The sequence below is a fragment of the Homarus americanus genome, unplaced genomic scaffold (assembly GCF_018991925.1).
Source record: "Homarus americanus isolate GMGI-L3 unplaced genomic scaffold, GMGI_Hamer_2.0 scaffold34360, whole genome shotgun sequence".
Lineage (NCBI taxonomy): Eukaryota > Metazoa > Arthropoda > Malacostraca > Decapoda > Nephropidae > Homarus > Homarus americanus.
Genome location: NW_024739403.1, coordinates 8,087,586 through 8,096,981, shown reverse-complemented (window position 1 = coordinate 8,096,981; position 9,396 = coordinate 8,087,586).

Below are 9,396 nucleotides of genomic sequence, written 5' to 3'. Positions count from 1 at the left end.
ATGTGGTGGTAGTGGTGCTAGTGATGGTGGTGGTAGTGGTGCTAGTGATGGTGGTGGTGGTGGTGGTGCTGGTGATGGTTGTGAGTGGTGAGTTGCTGGTGATAGTGGTGGTAGTGGTGCTAGTGATGGTGATTGGTAGTGGTGCTAGTGATGTGGTGGTGGTAGTGGTGCTAGTGATGTGGTGGTGGTAGTGGTTGCTAGGTGATGGTGGTGGTGGTGGTTGCTGGTGATGGTGGTGGTGGTGGTGCTAGTGATGGTGGTGGTAGTGGTGCTGGTGATGTGGTGGTGGTAGTGGTGCTAGTGATGGTGGTGGTAGTGGTGCTGGTGATGGTGGTGGTGGTGGTGCTGATGATGGTGGTGGTGAGTGGTGCTGGTGATAGTGGTGGTAGTGGTGCTAGTGATGGTGGTGGTAATTGGTGCTATGGTGATGGTGGTGGTAGTGTGGTGCTAGTGATGGTGGTGGTAGTGGTGCTAGTGATGGTGGTGGTGGTGGTGCTAGTGATGGTGGTGGTAGTGGTTAGCTAATTGGTGGTGGTGGTAGTGGTGCTGGTGATGGTGGTGGTAGTGGTGCTGAGTGATGGTGGTGGTAGTGGTGCTAGTGATGGTGGTGAGTGGTGGTGCTAGTGATGGTGGTGGTGGTGGTGCTGCTGAGTGATGTGGTGGTGGTAGTGGTGCTGAGTGATGGTGGTGCTAGTGGTGGTGAGGTGGTAGTTGCTGTGGTGGGTGGTGGTGAGGTGGTGCTGGTGAGTGGTGGTGGTGAGTGGTGGTGGTGGTAGTGGTGCTAGTGATGGTGGTGGTAGTGGTGCTAGTGATGGTGGTGGTAGTGGTGGTGGTGGTAGTGGTGCTAGTGATGGTGGTGGTAGTGGTGCTAGTGATGGTGGTGGTAGTGGTGCTTAGTGATGGTGGTGGTAGTGGTGCTAGTGATGGTGGTGGTAGTGGTGCTAGTGATGGTGGTGGTAGTGGTGCTAGTGATGGTGGTGGTAGTGGTGCTAGTGATGGTGGTGGTAGTGGTGCTAGTGATGATGATAGTGGTAGTTAGTTGATCATAGTAATAGGTAGATGAAGTAGATAGTTGTAGAATGAGTAGAACAATCCTCTGCTTTATTCCCTCTTTCCCTCCTATTCTTCCTTCCTCCCCTCTATTCCTCCTTCACTCCTTTCCTACTGTATCTCCTTGTTTCCATCAACCAAGCCATTCTCCTCCTCCCCCTCCCTCCCTCCAGACATTCCCTCCTTCCCCTCCTCCCTCCCCCTCCCTCCTTCCTCCCTCCATCCTCCCTCCTCCCTCCCTCCCCTCCTCCTCCCTCCTCCTCCCTCTCCCTCCCTCCCCTCTCTCCCCCTTCCTCCTTCCCTCCTCCTCTCCTCCCTCCTCCCTTTCTCCTCCCTCCTCCTTCCTCCCTCCCCCTCCTCTCCCTCCCTCCTCCCTCCTCCCCTCCCTCCCTCCCTCCCTCCCTCCCTCCCTCCTCCCTCCCTCCCTCCTCCCTTCCTCCTTCCTCCCTCCCTCTCTCCCTCCCTCTCTCCCCTCCCTCCCTCCCTCCTCCTTCCTTCCTTCCTTCCTCCTCCCTCTCTCCCTCCTCCCCTTCCCTCCTTCCCTCCTTCCCTCCCCTCATAGCCTCCCAGGGTGACAAAGCCAATTATGATCATTGTGGCCTTAGAGATTTTATTGTCGTAAAACGTGAGTGTGGAGGCCGCGAGATGTCTCCTTGGGGTTTTATATGCTCAAGGGATTTTATGTCCCTAGAGGATTTCATGTTTCTGGCGATTTTATGCCTTCTGAGAGTTTATGCCTTCTAGGGTGGTTTTATGTTTCTAGGATTTTATGCCTTCTAGGGAATTTTAAGTCTTCTAGGGGGGTTTTATGTTTCCTTGAGGATTTGTCTCCTTGAGGGATTTTATGTCTCCTAGGGGATTTTATACCTTATTTGAGGTCTTTTCTGCCAATTTGTAGTGATTTTATGTCTCCTAGGAGTAAATGTATTTCTCAAATCCTGAAAATGGAAAAAAAAAAGGAGATATCTCCACGAGGAATATTAGTGTCTCCAACCATAGATGTAGAGAGACAAAGAGATATCTCCTTGGGGTAATTAAAAGTCTCAAAACATAAGTGTGGAGATGGGATGTCTCAGGCGGTTCCTAAGAGATATTTTGATGAGAGACATACATCACCTTGTCATTATATACACGCCACTGTACTTACATGTGTAGTAATGATTGCCATTTACTTTTACTTATACTTATACTCTTACTTTTACTTTACTTTTACTCTTACTTTTACTTTACTTATACTCTTACTTATGTATCTTATATTTTACTTTTACTTTTATAAACTTATCTTAACTTTTACTTTTTATATCTTACTTATACTTATAATTATATCTTACTTTTACTTTACTTATACTCTTACTTTATAATACTCTTACTTTGTTTTATTGTCTTACATATACTCTTACTTTTACATTCTTATACTCTTACTTTTCTTTATTATATCTTACTTATGCTTATGCTCTTACTTTACTCTTGTTTGTATACTCTTACTTTTATGTCTTATCTCTTATTTGTATACTCTTCTTTTGCTTATACTCTTCTTATATATACTCTTCTTTTTATCTTGCTTTTGCTTATCTCTTACTTTTCTTGCTTATGCTCTTACTTATATTGCTCTCTTACTTTTACTTCCTTATACTCTTATTGTATACGCTTCTTTACTCTTGCTTTTATATATCTTACTTTTACTTATACTTATACTCTTATTTCTTATACTCTTACTTTGTATCTTATACTCTTATTATGCTTTTATCTTATGCTCTTACTTTTACTCTTATTTTCTTTCTTATGCTCTTATATCTTATGCTCTTCTTTTATATCTTATATCTTCTTATACTTTAGCTTTCTTATGCTCTTCTTATCTCTTACTTTTGCTTCTTATGCCTTATCTTATGCTCTTATTTACTCTTGCTTTTACTTATCTCTTACTTTTCTTATTATACTCTTACTTGCTTTATACCTTTATTATACTCTTGTATTTTCTTTCTTTCTCTTCTTTTTCTTTACTTATACCCTCTTATACTTATGCTCTTACTTTACTTTTGCTTTCTTATCTCTTCTTATACTCTTACTTATCTTTCTTTTTACTCTTGCCTTTACTTATACTCTTGCCTTTATATACTCTTACTTTTAACACTTATGCTCTTACTTTTACTTTACTTATACTCTTCTTATGTATATCTTCTTATACTTTTGCTTTCTTATCTCTTACTTATACTCTTACTTTTTATATGTCTTTCTTACTTTTTGCTTCTTGTATATCTTACTTCTTATCTTATTATACTTTGCTTTCTTATGCTCTTACTTGTCTCTTACTTTTATATTATACTCTTACTTTTCTTTTATACTCTTACTTTATATCTCTTCTTTTCTTTCTTATGCTCTTACTTATACTCTTACTTTTATCTTATTATACTCTTACTTTTACATGTATACTCCTTATACTTCTCTTACTCTTTTTTTTCTTATTCTCTTACTTATACTTACTTTTATCTTGCCTTCCTTATACTCTTACTTTTTTATGTATACTCTTACTTTTTCTTCTTATCTCTTACTTATATCTTACTTTCTCTTGTTGTATACTCTTACTTTTACTTGTCTTGTCTCTTCTTTTACTTCTTATACTCTTACTTATATATATCTTACTTTACTCTTGACCTTATATCTTACTTTATCTTGCTCTCTTACTTATACTCTTACTTTTACTCTTGCTTTTACTTATACTCTTACTTTTACTTTTACTCTTACTTATACTTATATTTCTTACTTTTACTTACATACTCTTACTTTTACTTTTACTTATCTCTTACTTTACTTTTACTTTATTATGCTCTTACTTATACTCTTGTATACTCTTACTTTTACTTTACTTATACTCTTACTTATACTTATACTATTACTTTTACTTTTACTTACACTTATACTTATACTCTTACTTTTACTTTTGTATACTTATACTCTTACTTCTTATACTCTTACTTATACTTATACTTATACTCTTACTTTTACTTTACTTATACTCTTACTTATACTTATACTCTTACTTTTACTTTTACTTATACTCCGACTTATACTTATTTAATTTTTAACATGGAAATATCTTTTATTCCCTAAATTTATTAAGACTATATATATCTATCTGTCTATCTATCTATCTATCTATCTATCTATCTATCTATCTATCTATCTATCTATCTATCTAAGTCATCATACTAAAGGGGTTAAGTTATCGTACTAAGGGGTTAAGAAACTCTACCCAAGGGAGTGAGTTATCAGTTAATATTGCTGACAGTTAGTGGGGCTGACATTTAGTTGTGCTGACTGTTAGAGACTGACAATTAGTGGTGCTGACAGTGGTACTGACAGTTAGTTGTGCTGACAATTAATAGTGTTGAATGTGGGTCTGACAGATAGTGGTGCTGACAGTTAGTTGTGCTGACAGTTAATAGTGTTGACAGTGGGTCTGACATGTAGTGGTGCTGACATTTAATAGTGTTGATAGTTAGTGGTGCTGATAGATAATGGTACTGACAGTTAGTTGTGCTGACAATTAATAGTATTGACAGTGGGCTGACAGTTGGTAATGCTGACAGTTAGTGGATGACAGTTAGTGGTGCTGACAGTTAGTGGTGTTGAAAGTTAGTTGAGATGGCAGTTAGTGGTGATGACAGCTCGTGGTACTACCAGCAGTGCTGACAGTTAGTGGGGATGACATTTAGTGGTGCTGAGAGTTAGTGGTGTTGACATTTAGTTGAGATGACAGTGATGCTGACAGTTGGTGGTGTTGACAGCTAGTGGGGCTGACAGTTCGTGGTAGTGACAGTTCGTGGTGTTGACAGTTAGTAGTGCTGACAGTTAGTGGTGATGACAACTCGTGGTAACTAACAGTGGTGCTGACTGCTAGTAGTGTTGACAGCTCGTGGTAGCGACATCTAGTGGTGGTGACAGCTAGTGGTAGTGACAGCTAGTGGTGTTGACAGCTAGTGGAGCTGAGAGCTCGTGATAGTTACAGCTAGTGGAGCTGACAGCTCGTGATAGTTACAGCTAATGGAGCTGACAGCTCGTGATAGTTACAGCTAATGGAGATGACAGCTCGTGATAGTTACAGCTAGTGGGGTTGACAGACAAAAACACAATGGTATAAAGACAGAGACAAACGAAGGACAGACTAACAGACAGGTAGACAGACACATAGACACAACAAACAGACAGACAGATACAGACAAACACAGCAGACAGACAGGCACAACAGACAAACACAACAGACAGACAGGCACAAACAGACAGACAGACAGACAGACAGACAGACAGACACGCTAGCAGAAGAATCAATACATTAACATAAGCTAAACTCCAACTAATCGCCTGGATCTGACCGCTGGTTCCTCTGATCGATAACTGGAGACCTCACACTGCCTCGGGAAGAACGAACAAGAAGATAACGAAACTGGTGATAAGAACAAGAAATGCGATAATACAACGGGTGATAAGAGAAGAAGAAAATAAGATAACGAAGTGGGTGACTATAGAAGAAGAAGAAGAAGGATATAGACGGTTTTGATAAGTTTTTTTTTTCAACTCCAGTTCCATAACCATCAACAAAGATGTCGGCGTCGCGGCTTCAAAATGTTTTCTCAGATGACATGTTCTTTTGTCGCGCGAGAGAGAGAGAAAAGAGAGAGAAAAAGAGAAAAAGAGCGAGAGAAAGAGATAGAGAACCAGCCTAATGATATTTGATAAAACTGGGTCTTGATTCGTCTTCTTTCCCCCTCGTCTTGTCGTCCAAAGAAAACAAGTAATTTCACCCTAACAATCCTTACATTATCTCGATCCGTCTTAACCAATAAGCGCCGCCCGATGAAAACTCCAGAACCAATCAGGGAAGCTCTAGTGAAGATGCCATGAGTCGCCCGCCACATAAACTCCCGTGTTTTATGACCATTAAATCCCATCTTTCGCTGGCGACAAAGGCTTGCAGCTCCTCTCAAATCGTTCCAACGTTGTAAATATCGTTTTTTTCCTTCACCACAACGTTTATAGATAAGACATCCAAGTAGACATTAAGTTAAAAGGCGTAAAATAACAAGATATTGAGTGTTTTGACGATAGCTTTCAGTGGCATCTAGTTCCTTCACATCCACCCAGGGTTAATAGCCTAGGACACGTGATCAAATTAGTCCTCATCCTGAACTAGCGCCAAATCTGCCATGATTGAGTTACCATGTCACTCTCTGTTGTCCCTTCCATGTCCCTGGTGACCTAACTATTGATCTTAACCTTCCCCTTTCCCTCTTCCCCTTTCTCTTTCCTCTCTAAAATCCCCTAAACTCCCCTCCTCTTTCTCCCTAAATCCTTAAACTCCCCTCCCTTATCTCTCTTCCCCTCCCCTTTCTCTAACCCCTCTCCCTCTCCCCTTCCTCCTCTGGAAACCCTTAACCTTCCTTTCCCTCCCTCCCTCTATTCTTCCTCCCTAAACCCTTTCCCTTCCTCCCTCCCTCCCCTCCTTCCCATCCCTCCTTCCTTTCCCTCCCCCCTCCTTCCTCCTCCCTCCTTCCTCCCTTCCTCCCCTCCCCTCCCCTTCCCCTCTCCTTCCTCTTCTCCCCTAAAACCCCTAACCTCCTCCTTCCTACCTTACCAAATTGAGGGTTGGGTTAGGTTAGAATCAGGTCAAGCTAGGTTGGGTTGGGTTAAGTCAGGTAAGGTGAGTTAGGTTAGGTTAGTCAGGTCAAGCTAGAGGTTGGGTTACGTCAGGTCAAGGCTAGGTTGGGTTAGGGTGAGTCAGGTCAAGCTAAGAGAAAAGGTAAAGAAAGAGACAGAGATAGGAGAGAGATAACAGAAACATATGAAATAAAAACATAAAAATATATATGAAAGAGAAAGGTTTAGCGCCAGGTCAGCGTTTTCCCGCCAATTCTGGGATGTTCTTTGTGTGGGACGGACGCGTTAAGAAGCTTAACTGGCGGGCCTCTGAAGCGACACCCTGGTTATTATCCCCAGCAACACACATTCTTCCACTTCTTTGTGTCTGTCTGTCTGTATTTTTTATCATGTATCATGTTTACCTTGTCCGTTATTCTTCTGTTTGTTATTGTGGTATCCTGTGACGTCATCAGGGGGGAGGGTAACGTCTTCTGCTTGTCTGTTTTGTTGATATTATTATTATATTATTATTACTATTATTATTATTATTATTATTATTATTTATTATTATTATTATTATTATTATTTATTTATTTATTATTATTATTATTATTATTATTATTATTATTATTATTATTATTTTTTATTATTATTATTATTATTATTATATTATTATTATATTATTATTATTATTATTATTTATTTATTATTATTATTATTATTATTATTATTATTATGATGCAAGTGCACATATGTACACAATTATTCATGCAAGTTTGTGTATCATTCCTGTAAATATACAATATGTGCAGTTGACCAAAGGTTCTCCCACAGCCCTGTGTAGCAAGTTTGTTGGAGGACTTTTGCTAACAACTGTACATGCATTCATTTAGCATACATACATGTGCACCTGAATGTAATATTTTGCAGAACACACACACACACACACACACACACACACACACACACACACACACGTTTCCCTTCTCATTTCCTCCCTTTCTCCTTCCTTCCCACCTTCCTCACCACCCATCTTTCCCTTTCATTTTTCCCTTGTGCCTCCCCTACCTTTCCCTTCTCTCCCTTACCCTCTCCCTCAACCCCACTTCCTCCTTCTGTTCTCCTTTTCCTTACCCCTTCCTTCCTCGTCTTCTTCTTCTCTCTCTCTCTCTCCTTCTCCTTCCCGTCTTCCTCTCCTTCTTCCCCTTCCTCTTCCCCTCAACATACAGGGGAACAACAACGACGAGAACTTTTTTTTTACATCGATTTTCAATGGAGAAAATCCTTCACTTTGGTAGGGAGGGAAGGGAGGAAGGGTAGGATGGAGGGGAGGAGCATTAACCATTAGGGGAAGGGCGCTGACGGAGAGAGGGAGGGAAGGAATCGGGGAAGGTGTGGGAAGGAGGGAAGGGGGTGGACCGGATCTGGGGAGAGGGAGGGAGGTGAGAGGAAGGGGGACGAGGGGGGAGGTAGGCTAAAGGGTCCTTTTAAGACGCGCTGCTCAAATTCACTTTTCGACGCCTTCGTGTTTCCGAGTGGGCAACCTCTTGGATTTCCCTTTTCTTAAACTTGGTGATGTGTGGGAGAGGGTGGGGGTGGGAGAGGGTGGGGAGGGGTGGGAGAGGAGGGTGGCTGGCCAGTTGTGGTCCTTTCTGTACCGCCCCTCCCCTTCCCCTTCCTTCTTTCCCCTCCACCCCTCCTTCCTTTCCCCTCCCCTTGGCGTGAGATGGTAAAGTGGAAGGGAAGGGACCAACTTTATAACCCACCCACACCCACCCACTCAAATCCACCCATTCACCTACCTACTCCCCCATCCACACCTCACCACCCAAAACCACCAGTACCCACCCACTTGCCCCTTCCCTTTAAACTACCTACCCAGTTACCTAAACCCACCCACTTTCCAGGTCACTAAAACCCACCCTCCTACCCACACCCCTGTTCCATCTTTAACCCACCCATCAACTAACTCTCCTAGTTCCTCTATACACCCACCCATTCCCACCACCCATTCCCACCCACCTGCATCCCTTGTCCCTCTAAACCACCCATCCCCACCCACCTCCCACCCCACTACATCCCTTGTCCTCCTAAACCACCCATTCCCACCCACACCCACCCATCCACCCCTCCCACCTCTGGTCCCTCATCACCACTCCACCCACCACCCCACCCCCACCATCATCTTGGGCGGTCACCATTTGGGATGCTATTGTACCGCTCCTATAGGCTGGCTCCCTTGTGAATAACCTGAGCTGACCTGACCTGACCCAGCTACGCCTACACACACCACCGTCTTTCTTTTTTTTTTCTTTTATTTAATTTCTTTGTTTATTTATTTATTTATTTTCTTTCTTTCTTTCTTACTTTCTTTTTCTTCCTCATCTTTGCTTACTTGCTTACTGTTATTGCTGGTGTTTTTGTTGTTATTTTTGATGATTTTTTTCTTGTTAATCTGTTTTCTTGTTCTTCTTGTTCTCGTTCTTCTTCTTGTTTTTGTTCTTCTCGTTCTTTTTCTTTTTCTTGTTTTCTTGTTTTTGTTGTCGTTGTTCTTGCTCTTCTTCGAACCAACAACCCCAGAATCACCAGTCCATTATGATAACCACTTTGCCACAAATCAATATTTATGTTCTGGCTGACAGTTTGAAAAATGACTTGAACCAAATGGGGGGAGATGGGGAATGGGTGGGGATGGGGGTGGATGGGGAATGG